We start from the raw sequence: 8,538 nt of genomic DNA, 5'->3' as shown, positions 1-8,538 counted from the left end.
ATCCCAGCTACTCGGGAGGCTGAGGCGGGAGAATTGCTTGAACCCAGGAGATGGAGGTTGCAGTGAGCCAAGATTGCATCATTGCACTCCAGCCTGGGCGACAGATCGAGACTCCATCTCAAAAAAACAAAAAACACAAACAAACAGACAAAACCCTCAATGTTTTAAAAAAATCTTGCAATTCCTTAAAAAAGAGTAGAATTGATTGCCATTGAGAGCAAGTGGACTGTTTGAAGGGAGGGCTAGAATTTGCTGTTCAATGTTGAGCACATTCTGGGAGCTCAACATTGATTTCCTTGAACAACTGATTCCTTGAATCAGTGTTTATTAGGCTTCCAGACTCATAAGCCATTTGTGAGTTAAAACAAGCCTCCCTTGTAGTTCTTGGATATCCTTCTCTACACTATCTGTAGTTGTCATTTTGCCCCTTACATTACAGTAAGAAGTACATTTGTATGGAGTTATATATGCCACAGGCCTGCTCTAGGACACTTGGCAATCAGCAATCATTCAGATCTGCTTTCCTTCATTTTCCTTATTGGTTCCAGGTTGAACATAGGTCTTGTTACCTTTCAAGGGCCTGCTCCTATGGGCCCATGCCCCAGGAGCCCTAAGCCTTTTGGCCCAGTAGAAAAGCTGAGTTACATGAGAAGGCAACAGCCTCATAATGACCCCCAGCCCCAGCATTGTTACCCCCTACACTGCTATTGTAGGAGTGTAAAGAAGCAGTCGTTTGGACTACTAAATGCCGTTCTTCTCTCTTGAGATCACCTTGGATTGGACAACACCCAAATGAGCAGGATTGCTTTTGCTTTCAAAACGGTGATACCTGGAGCACAGGTATATCCCATGCTTTGAAAACTATGTGGTATTAATGTTTTATTAACTGTGCTTGAATATTGGGCATCCTCCTATATTGCACCTTGATATTCTTGGCTGTATATGGGGAGTTCTTTCACTTTTAAGGGAGGTGGACTTAGAAGTTTATTGTTTGTGTTGTGATTTCCTTTCAGGTAGTTCCACCGTGTCTAACAATGATGCAAAGCAGGCAGAGAGCTGACCTAATGCTTTCAAGTGGGGCAGAGATAAGCAAACAGATTTTTCCCTGATTAATGCTATCAGTTTAATTTTGTTGAATAAATGGATGGAATTAGGCTGAGGAGTGTAGGTTCTTGCCAGATCCACCAGAAAAGGTGGTAGATAAGAATTATAATTAGAGTAGTAATCAGAGGGGTTTAAATTCTGCAGATTGCTTTAACTCTCCATTTTAACATTTTTTTTTCTTCCCTAGCAGATTACCAGAAATGGGGATTTCAGGAATGCAGTTCTAAGCATGACCTGGGGTGATGGGACACCTCTATTTATGTCACATGGCTTTGACTTCTGTGGGACTGGGTCATATTGTTACAGCTGCAAGACTAAAAAGCATTTGAATGATTATATTTTGACTAGAATTCTTCCTACACTTTTAAGGAACATGGAAACTTCAGTTTCCTTTTCTCTCTCAATCTCTCTCTTTACTTTATCATGTTCTATTTCTCTTCTACTTTCCCACATCCCCTTTTTGGAGACTGTGTTGTACTAATCTTTTTTTTTTTTCTTATAATTATACTTTAAGTTCTGGGATACATGTGCAGAATGTGAAGGTTTGTTACATAGGTATACATGTGCCATGGTGGTTTGCTGCACCCATCAACCCGTCATCTACATTAGGTATTTCTCCTAGTGCTATCCCTCCCCTAGCTTCCCACCCCAGACAGGCCTCGGTGTGTGATGTTCCCTTCCTTGTGTCCATGTGTTCTCATTGTTTCACTCCCACTTATGAGTGAGAACATGTGGTGTTGGGTTTTCTGTTCCTGTGTCAGTTTGCTGAGAATGATGGTTTCCAGTTTCATCCATGTCCCTGCAAAGGACATGAACTCATCCTTTTTTACGGCTGCATAGTATTCCACAGGATATATGTGTCACATTTTCTTTATCCAGTCTATCACTGATGGGCATTTGGGTTGGTTCCAAGTCTTTGCTATTGTGAACAGTGCTGCAGTAAACATACGTGTGCATATGTTTTTATAGTAGAATGATTTATAATCTTTTGGGTATATACCCAGTAATGGGATTGCTGGATCAAATGGTATTTCTGGTTCTAGATCCTTGAGGAATCACCACACTGTCTTCTACAATGGTTGAACCAATTTACATTCCCACCAACAGTGTAAAAGCCATCCTATTTCTCTACATCCTCTCCAGCACCTGTTGTTTCCTGATTTTTTAATGATTGCCATTCTAACTGGCGTGAGATGGTATCTCATTGTGGCTTTGATTTGTATTTCTCTAATGATCAGTGATGATGAGCTTTTTTTCCATATGTTTGTTGGCCACATAAATGTCTTCTTTTGAAAAGTGTCTGTTCATATCCTTTGCCCACTTTTTGATGGTTTTTTTTTTCTTGTTTGTTTAAGCATTTAAGTTGTTTAAGCAATTTGTTTAAGTTCCTTGTAGATTCTGGATATTAGCCATTTGTCAGATGGATAGATTGCAAAAATTTTCTCCCATTCGGTAGGTTGCCTGTTCACGGTGATGATAGGTTCTTTTGCTGTGCAGAAGCTCTTTAGTTTAATTAGATCCCATTTATTTATTTTGGTTTTTGTTGCCATTGCTTTTGGTGTTTTAGTCGTGAAATCTTTGCCCATGTGTATGTCCTGAATAGTATTAGCTAGGTTTTCTTCTAGGGTTTTTATGATTTTAGGTCTTACATTTAAGTCTTTAATCCATCTTGAATTAATTTTTGTATAAGGTGCAAGGAAGGGATCCAGTTTCAGTTTTCTGCATATGGCTAGCCAGTTTTCCCAACACCATTTATTAAATAGGGAATCCTTTCACCATTTCTTGTTTTTGTCAGGTTTGTCAAAGATCAGATGGTTGTAGATGTGTGGTGTTATTTCTGAGGCCTCCATTCTGTTCCATTGGTCTATATATCTGTTTTGGTACCAGTACCATGCTGTTTTGGTTACTGTAGCCTTACAGTATAGTTTGAAGTCAGGTAGCGTGATGCCTGCAGCTTTGTTCTTCTTGCTTAGGATTGTTTTGGCTATACAGGCTCTTTTTTGGTTCCATATGAAATTTAAAGTGCTTTTTTTCTAATTCTGTGAAGAAAGTCAATGGTAGCCTAATGGGGATAGCATTAAATCTGTAAATTACTTTGGGCAGTATGGCCATTTTCATGATATTGATTCTTCCTATCCATGAGAATGGAATGTTTTTCCATTTTTTTGTGTTCTCTCTTATTTTCTTGAGCAGTGGTTTGTAGTTCTTCTTGAAGAGGTCCTTCACATCCCTTGTAAGTTGGATTCCTAGGTATTTTATTCTCTTAGTAGTAATTGTGAATGGAAGTTCAATCATGTTTTGGCTCTCTGTTTGTCTATTATTGGTGTATAGGAATGCTTGTGAGTTTTGTACATTGATTTTGTATCCTGAGGCTTTGCTGAAGTTGCTTATCAGCTTAAGGAGATTTTGGGCTGAGATGATGGGGTTTTCTAAATATGCAATCATGTCATCAGCAAACAGAGACAATTTGCCTTCCTCTCTTCCTGTTTGAATACCCTTTATTTCTTTCTCTTGCCTGATTGCCCTGGACAGAACTTCCAATGCTATGTTGAATAGGAGTGGTGAGAGAGGGCATCCTTGTCTTGTGCCAGTTTTCAAAGGGAATGCTTCCAGCTTTTGCCCATTCAGTATGATACTGGCTGTGGGTTTGTCATAAATAGCTCTTATTATTTTGAGATTTGTTCCATCAATACCTAGTTTATTAAGAGTTTTTAGAATGAAGGGGTATTGAATTTTATCAAAGGCCTTTTCTGCATCTATTGAGATAATCATGTGGTTTTGTCATTGGTTCTGTTTATGTGATGGATTATGTTTATTGATTTGCAAATGTTGAACCAGTCTTACATCCCAGGGATGATAAGCTGACTTGACTGTGGTAGGTGAGCTTTTTGATGTGCTGATAGATTTGGTTTGCCAGCCATTTAATTGAAAATTTTCACATCGCTATTCATCAGCAATATTGGCCTGAAATTTTCTCTTTTTTTGTGTGTTTCTGTACCAGGTTTTGGTATCAAGGTGATCATGGCCTCATAAAGTGAGTTAGGGAGGAGTTCCTCTTTTTCTATTGTTTGGAATAGTTTCAGAAGGAATGGTACCAGCTCCTCTTTGTGCCTCTGGTAGAATTCAGCTGTGAATCCATCTGGTCCTGGGCTTTTTTTTGATTGGTAGGCTATTAATTACTGCCTCAATTTCAAAACTTATTATTTGTCTATTCAGGGGTTTGACGTCTTCCTGGTTTAGTCTTGGGAGGGTGTATGTGTCCAGGATTTACTCATTTCTTCTAGAGTTTCTAAGTTATTTGCGTAGAGGTGTTTATAGTATTCTTTGATGGTAGTTTGTATTTCTGTGGGATCAGTGGTGATATCCCTTTTATCATTTTTTATTGTGTCTATTTGATTCTTCTCTCTTTTCTTTTTTATGAGTCTGCCTAGCGGTCTATCTATTTTGTTAATCTTTTTAAAAAAAAACACCTCCTGGATTCACTGATTTTTTGAAGGGTTTTTCATGTCTCTATCTCCTTCTATTCTGCTCTGATCTTGGTTATTTCACGTCTTCTGCTAGCTTTTGAGTTTGTTTGCTCTTGCTTCTCTAATTCTTTTAATTGTGATGTTAGGGTGTTGATTTTAGATCTTTCCCGCTTTCTCCTGTAGACATTGAGTGCTATAAATTTCTCTCTAAACGCTGCTTTAGCCCTGTCCCAGAGATTCTGGTACATTGTGTCTTTGTTCTCACTGGTTTCAAGGAACTTATTTATTTCTGCCTTAATTTTGTTATTTACCCAGTAGTCATTCAGGAGCAGATTGTTCAGTTTCCATGTAGTTGTGCGGTTTTGAGTGAGTTTTTAAATCCTGGGTTCTAATTTGATTGCACTGTGGTCTGAGAGACTGTTTGTCATGATTTCTGTTCTTTTGCATTTGCTGAGGAGAGTTTTGCTTCCAATTATGTGGTCGATTTTAGAATAAGTGCAAGGTGGTGCTGAGAAAAATGTATATTCTGTTGATTTGGGGCAGAGAGTTCTGTAGATGTTTATTAGGTCTGCTTGGTCCAGAGCTGAGTTCAAGTCTTGAATATCCTTGTTAATTTTCTGTCTCATTGATCTGTCTAATATTGACAGTGGGATGTTAAGTTCTCCAACTATTATTGTGTGGGAGTCTAAGTCTCTTTATAGGTCTCTAAGAACTTGCTTTATGAATCTGGGTGCTCCTGTGTTGGGTGCATGTATATTTAGGATAGTTAGCTCTTCTTGTTGCATTGATCCCTTTACCATTATGTAATGCTGTTCTTTGTCTTTTTTGATCTTTGTTGGTTTAAAGTCTGTTTTACCAGAGACTAGGATTGTAACCCCTGTTTTTTTTTTTTTTTTTTTCTTCCTTTCCATTTGCTTGGTAAATATTCCTCCATCCCTTTATTTTGAGCCTATGTGTATCTTTGCACGTGAGATGGGTCTCCTGAATACAGCACACTGATGGGTCTTGACTCTTTCCAATTTGCCAATCTGTGACTTTTAATTGGGGCATTTAACCCATTTACATTTAAGGTTAATATTGTTATGTGTGAATTTGATCCTGTCATTATGATGCTAGCTGGTTATTTTTCCCATTAGTTGTTGCAGTTTCTTCAAAATGTTGATGGTTTTTACAATTTGATATGTTTTCGCAGTGGCTGGTGCCAGTTTTTCCTTTCCATATTTAGTGCTTCCTTCAGGAGCTCTTGTAAGGCAGGCATGGTGGTGACAAAATCTCTCAGCATTTGCTTGTCTGTAGAGGATTTTATTTCTCCTTTGCTTAGGAAGCTTAGTTTAACTGGATATGACATTCTGAGTTGAAAATACTTTTCTTTAAGAATGTTGAATATTGGCCTCCACTCTCTTCTGGCTTGTAGGATTTCTGCAGAGAGATCCACCGTTAGTCTGCTGGGCTCCCTTTGTGGGTAACCCAACCTTTCTCTCTGGCTGCCCTTAACATTTTTTCCTTCATTTCAAGCTCGGTGAATCTGATGATTAGGTGTCTTGGGGTTGCTCTTGTCGAGGTGTATCTTTGTGGTGTTCTCTGTATTTCCTGAATTTGAATGTCGGTCTGTCTTGCTAGGTTGAGAACTCTCCTGGATAATATCCTGAAGAGTGTTTTCTAGCTTGGTTCCATTCTCCCCTTCACTTTCAGGTACACCAATCAAATGTAGGTTTGGTCTTTTCACATAGTCCCATATTTCTGGAAGGCTTTGTTTGTTCCTTTATATTCTTATTTCTCTAATCTTGTCTTCATGCTTTATTTTATTAAGTTGATCTTCAGTCTCTGATATCCTTTCTTCCGTTTGATTGATTGGCTGTTGATACTTGTGCCTGCTTCACAGAGTTCCCATGCTGTGTTTTTCAGCTCCATCAAGTCATTTATGTTCTTCTCTAAACTGGTTATTCTAGTTAGCACTTCCTCTAACCTTTTTTTAAGGTTCTTAGCTTCCTTTCTTTGGGTTAGAACAGGCTCCTTTAGCTCAGAGGAGTTAGTTGTTACCCACCTTCTGAAGTCTACTTCTGTCAATTCATCAAACTCATTCTCCATCTAGTTTTGTTCCTTGCTGGAGAGAAGTTGTGATCCTTTGGAGGAAAAGAGGCATTCTGGTTTTTGGAATTTTCAGACTTTTTGTGCTGGTTTTTCCTCATTTTTGTGTATTTATCTACCTTTTGTTTTTGATGTTGGTGATCTTCGGATGGGGTTTCTATGTGGATGTCCTTTTTGTTGATGTTGATGCTATTCCTTTCTGTTTGTTAGTTTTCCTACTAATAGTCAGGTCCCTCTGCTGTAAGTCTGCCGGAGTTTGCTGGAGGTCCATTCTAGACCCTGTTTGCCTGGATATCACCAGTGGAGGCTGCAGAATAGCAAAGATTGCTGCCTGCTCCTTCCTCTGGAAACTTTGTCCCAGAGGGGCACCCATCAGATGCCAGCCAGAGCTCTCCTGTATGAGGTATCTGTCAACCCCTGCTGGGAGGTGTCTCCCAGTCAGGAGGCATGGGGGTCAGGGACCCACTTGAGGAGGCAGTCTGTCCCTTAGTAGAGCTCAAATACTGTGCTGGGAGATCTGCTGCTCTCTTCAGAGCCAGCAGGCAGGAATGTTTAAGTCTGCTGAAACTGTGCCCACAGCCACCCCTTCCTCTAGATGCTCTGTCCCAGGGAGACCGGAGTTTTATCTATAAGCCCCTGACTGGGGCTGCTGCCTTTCTTTCAGAGATGCCCTGCCCAGAGAGGAGCAATCTAGAGAGGCAGTCTGGCTACAGTGGCTTTCCCGAGCTGTGGCAGGCTCTGCGCAGTTCAAACTTCCCAGCAGCTTTTTTAACACTGTGAGAAGAAAACTGCCTACTCAAGACTCAGTAATGGCAGACGCCCCTCCCCCCACCAAGCTCCAGTGTCCCAGGTTGACTTCAGACTGCTGTGCTGGCGGTGAGAATTTCAAGCCTGTGGATCTTAGCTTGCTGGGCTCCATTGGGGTGGGATCCACTGGGCTAGACCACTTGGCTCCCTGGCTTCAGCCTCCTTTCCAAGGGAGTGAACACTTCTGTCTTGTTGGCATTCTAGGCCCCACTGGGGTATGAGTGGCACATGAAAAAAAACTGCAACTAGCTTGGTGTCTGCCCAAATGGCTGCCCAGTTTTGTGCTTGAAACCCAGGGCCCTGGTGGCATAGGGACCCGAGAGAATCTCCTGGTCTGCGGGTTGCAAAGACTGTGGGAAAAGCATAGTATCTGGGCTGGAGTGCATCATTCCTCATGGCACAGTCCCTCATGGCTTCCTTTGGCTAGGGGAGGGAATTCCCCCACCCATTGTGCTTCCCGGGTGAGGCAATGCCCCACCTGCTTTGCCTTGCCCTCCCTGGGCTGCACCCACTGTCTAACCAGTCCCAATGAGATGAGCTAGGTACCTCAGTTGGAAATGTAGAAATCACCCACCTGCGTTGATCTAGCTGGGAGCTGCAGACGGGAGCTGTTCCTATTCAGCCATCTTGCCAGCCCGTACTAATCTTCTATTAATTGTTGAATATCATGTGCCATTCATGGATTGCACCCTGGTTTTCTTGGATGCATATGGAGAACTTCTTCACTTTGAAGTGAGTTTGGATTCAGAAGGTTATTTTTTGTGTGGTTTTCTTTCAGGCAATTCCATTGTGTGTGACAATGATACAAAGCAGGCAGAAAATTGACTTAAGGCTTTAGGATGGGGTCAAGCTATGGAAACAGATTCTTTTTTGGTTAATGCTGTAGGTGTGCCTGATTTCAGTGTTGTCCCAGTGACACAGACGATTGTTATCAACAGAGAAACAGTAAATAAGAGAGAACTAAGGAGTAGTATATGATTAAGAACAAAAAGAGAAACACTCAGTGTCTGTAATAATTAGATGCCAAACCATGTTTAAGCATCTCAACTTTGCATCATAGTTATATTATTTT

The 8,538-nt window shown here is 40.7% G+C and overlaps 1 long non-coding RNA gene across 1 annotated transcript in view; it reads left to right on the top strand.

Moving 5' to 3' along the window:
• Positions 1-728: 728 nt before the first annotated feature.
• The window catches only part of LOC117063234, a 244,373-nt gene continuing 236,563 nt past the window's right edge, over positions 729-8,538 (top strand). Inside the window, exon 1 of the long non-coding RNA XR_004428825.1 lies at positions 729-840. This is a non-coding gene — a long non-coding RNA (uncharacterized LOC117063234). The remainder of the gene's footprint in view (positions 841-8,538) is intronic.

Source organism: Trachypithecus francoisi, unplaced genomic scaffold, assembly GCF_009764315.1.
Source record: "Trachypithecus francoisi isolate TF-2019V2 unplaced genomic scaffold, Tfra_2.0 Lachesis_group18, whole genome shotgun sequence".
NCBI classification, from domain to species: domain Eukaryota; kingdom Metazoa; phylum Chordata; class Mammalia; order Primates; family Cercopithecidae; genus Trachypithecus; species Trachypithecus francoisi.
Note: the sequence above shows the minus strand (reverse complement) of the source record. Positions and strands in the feature narration are given on the sequence as shown.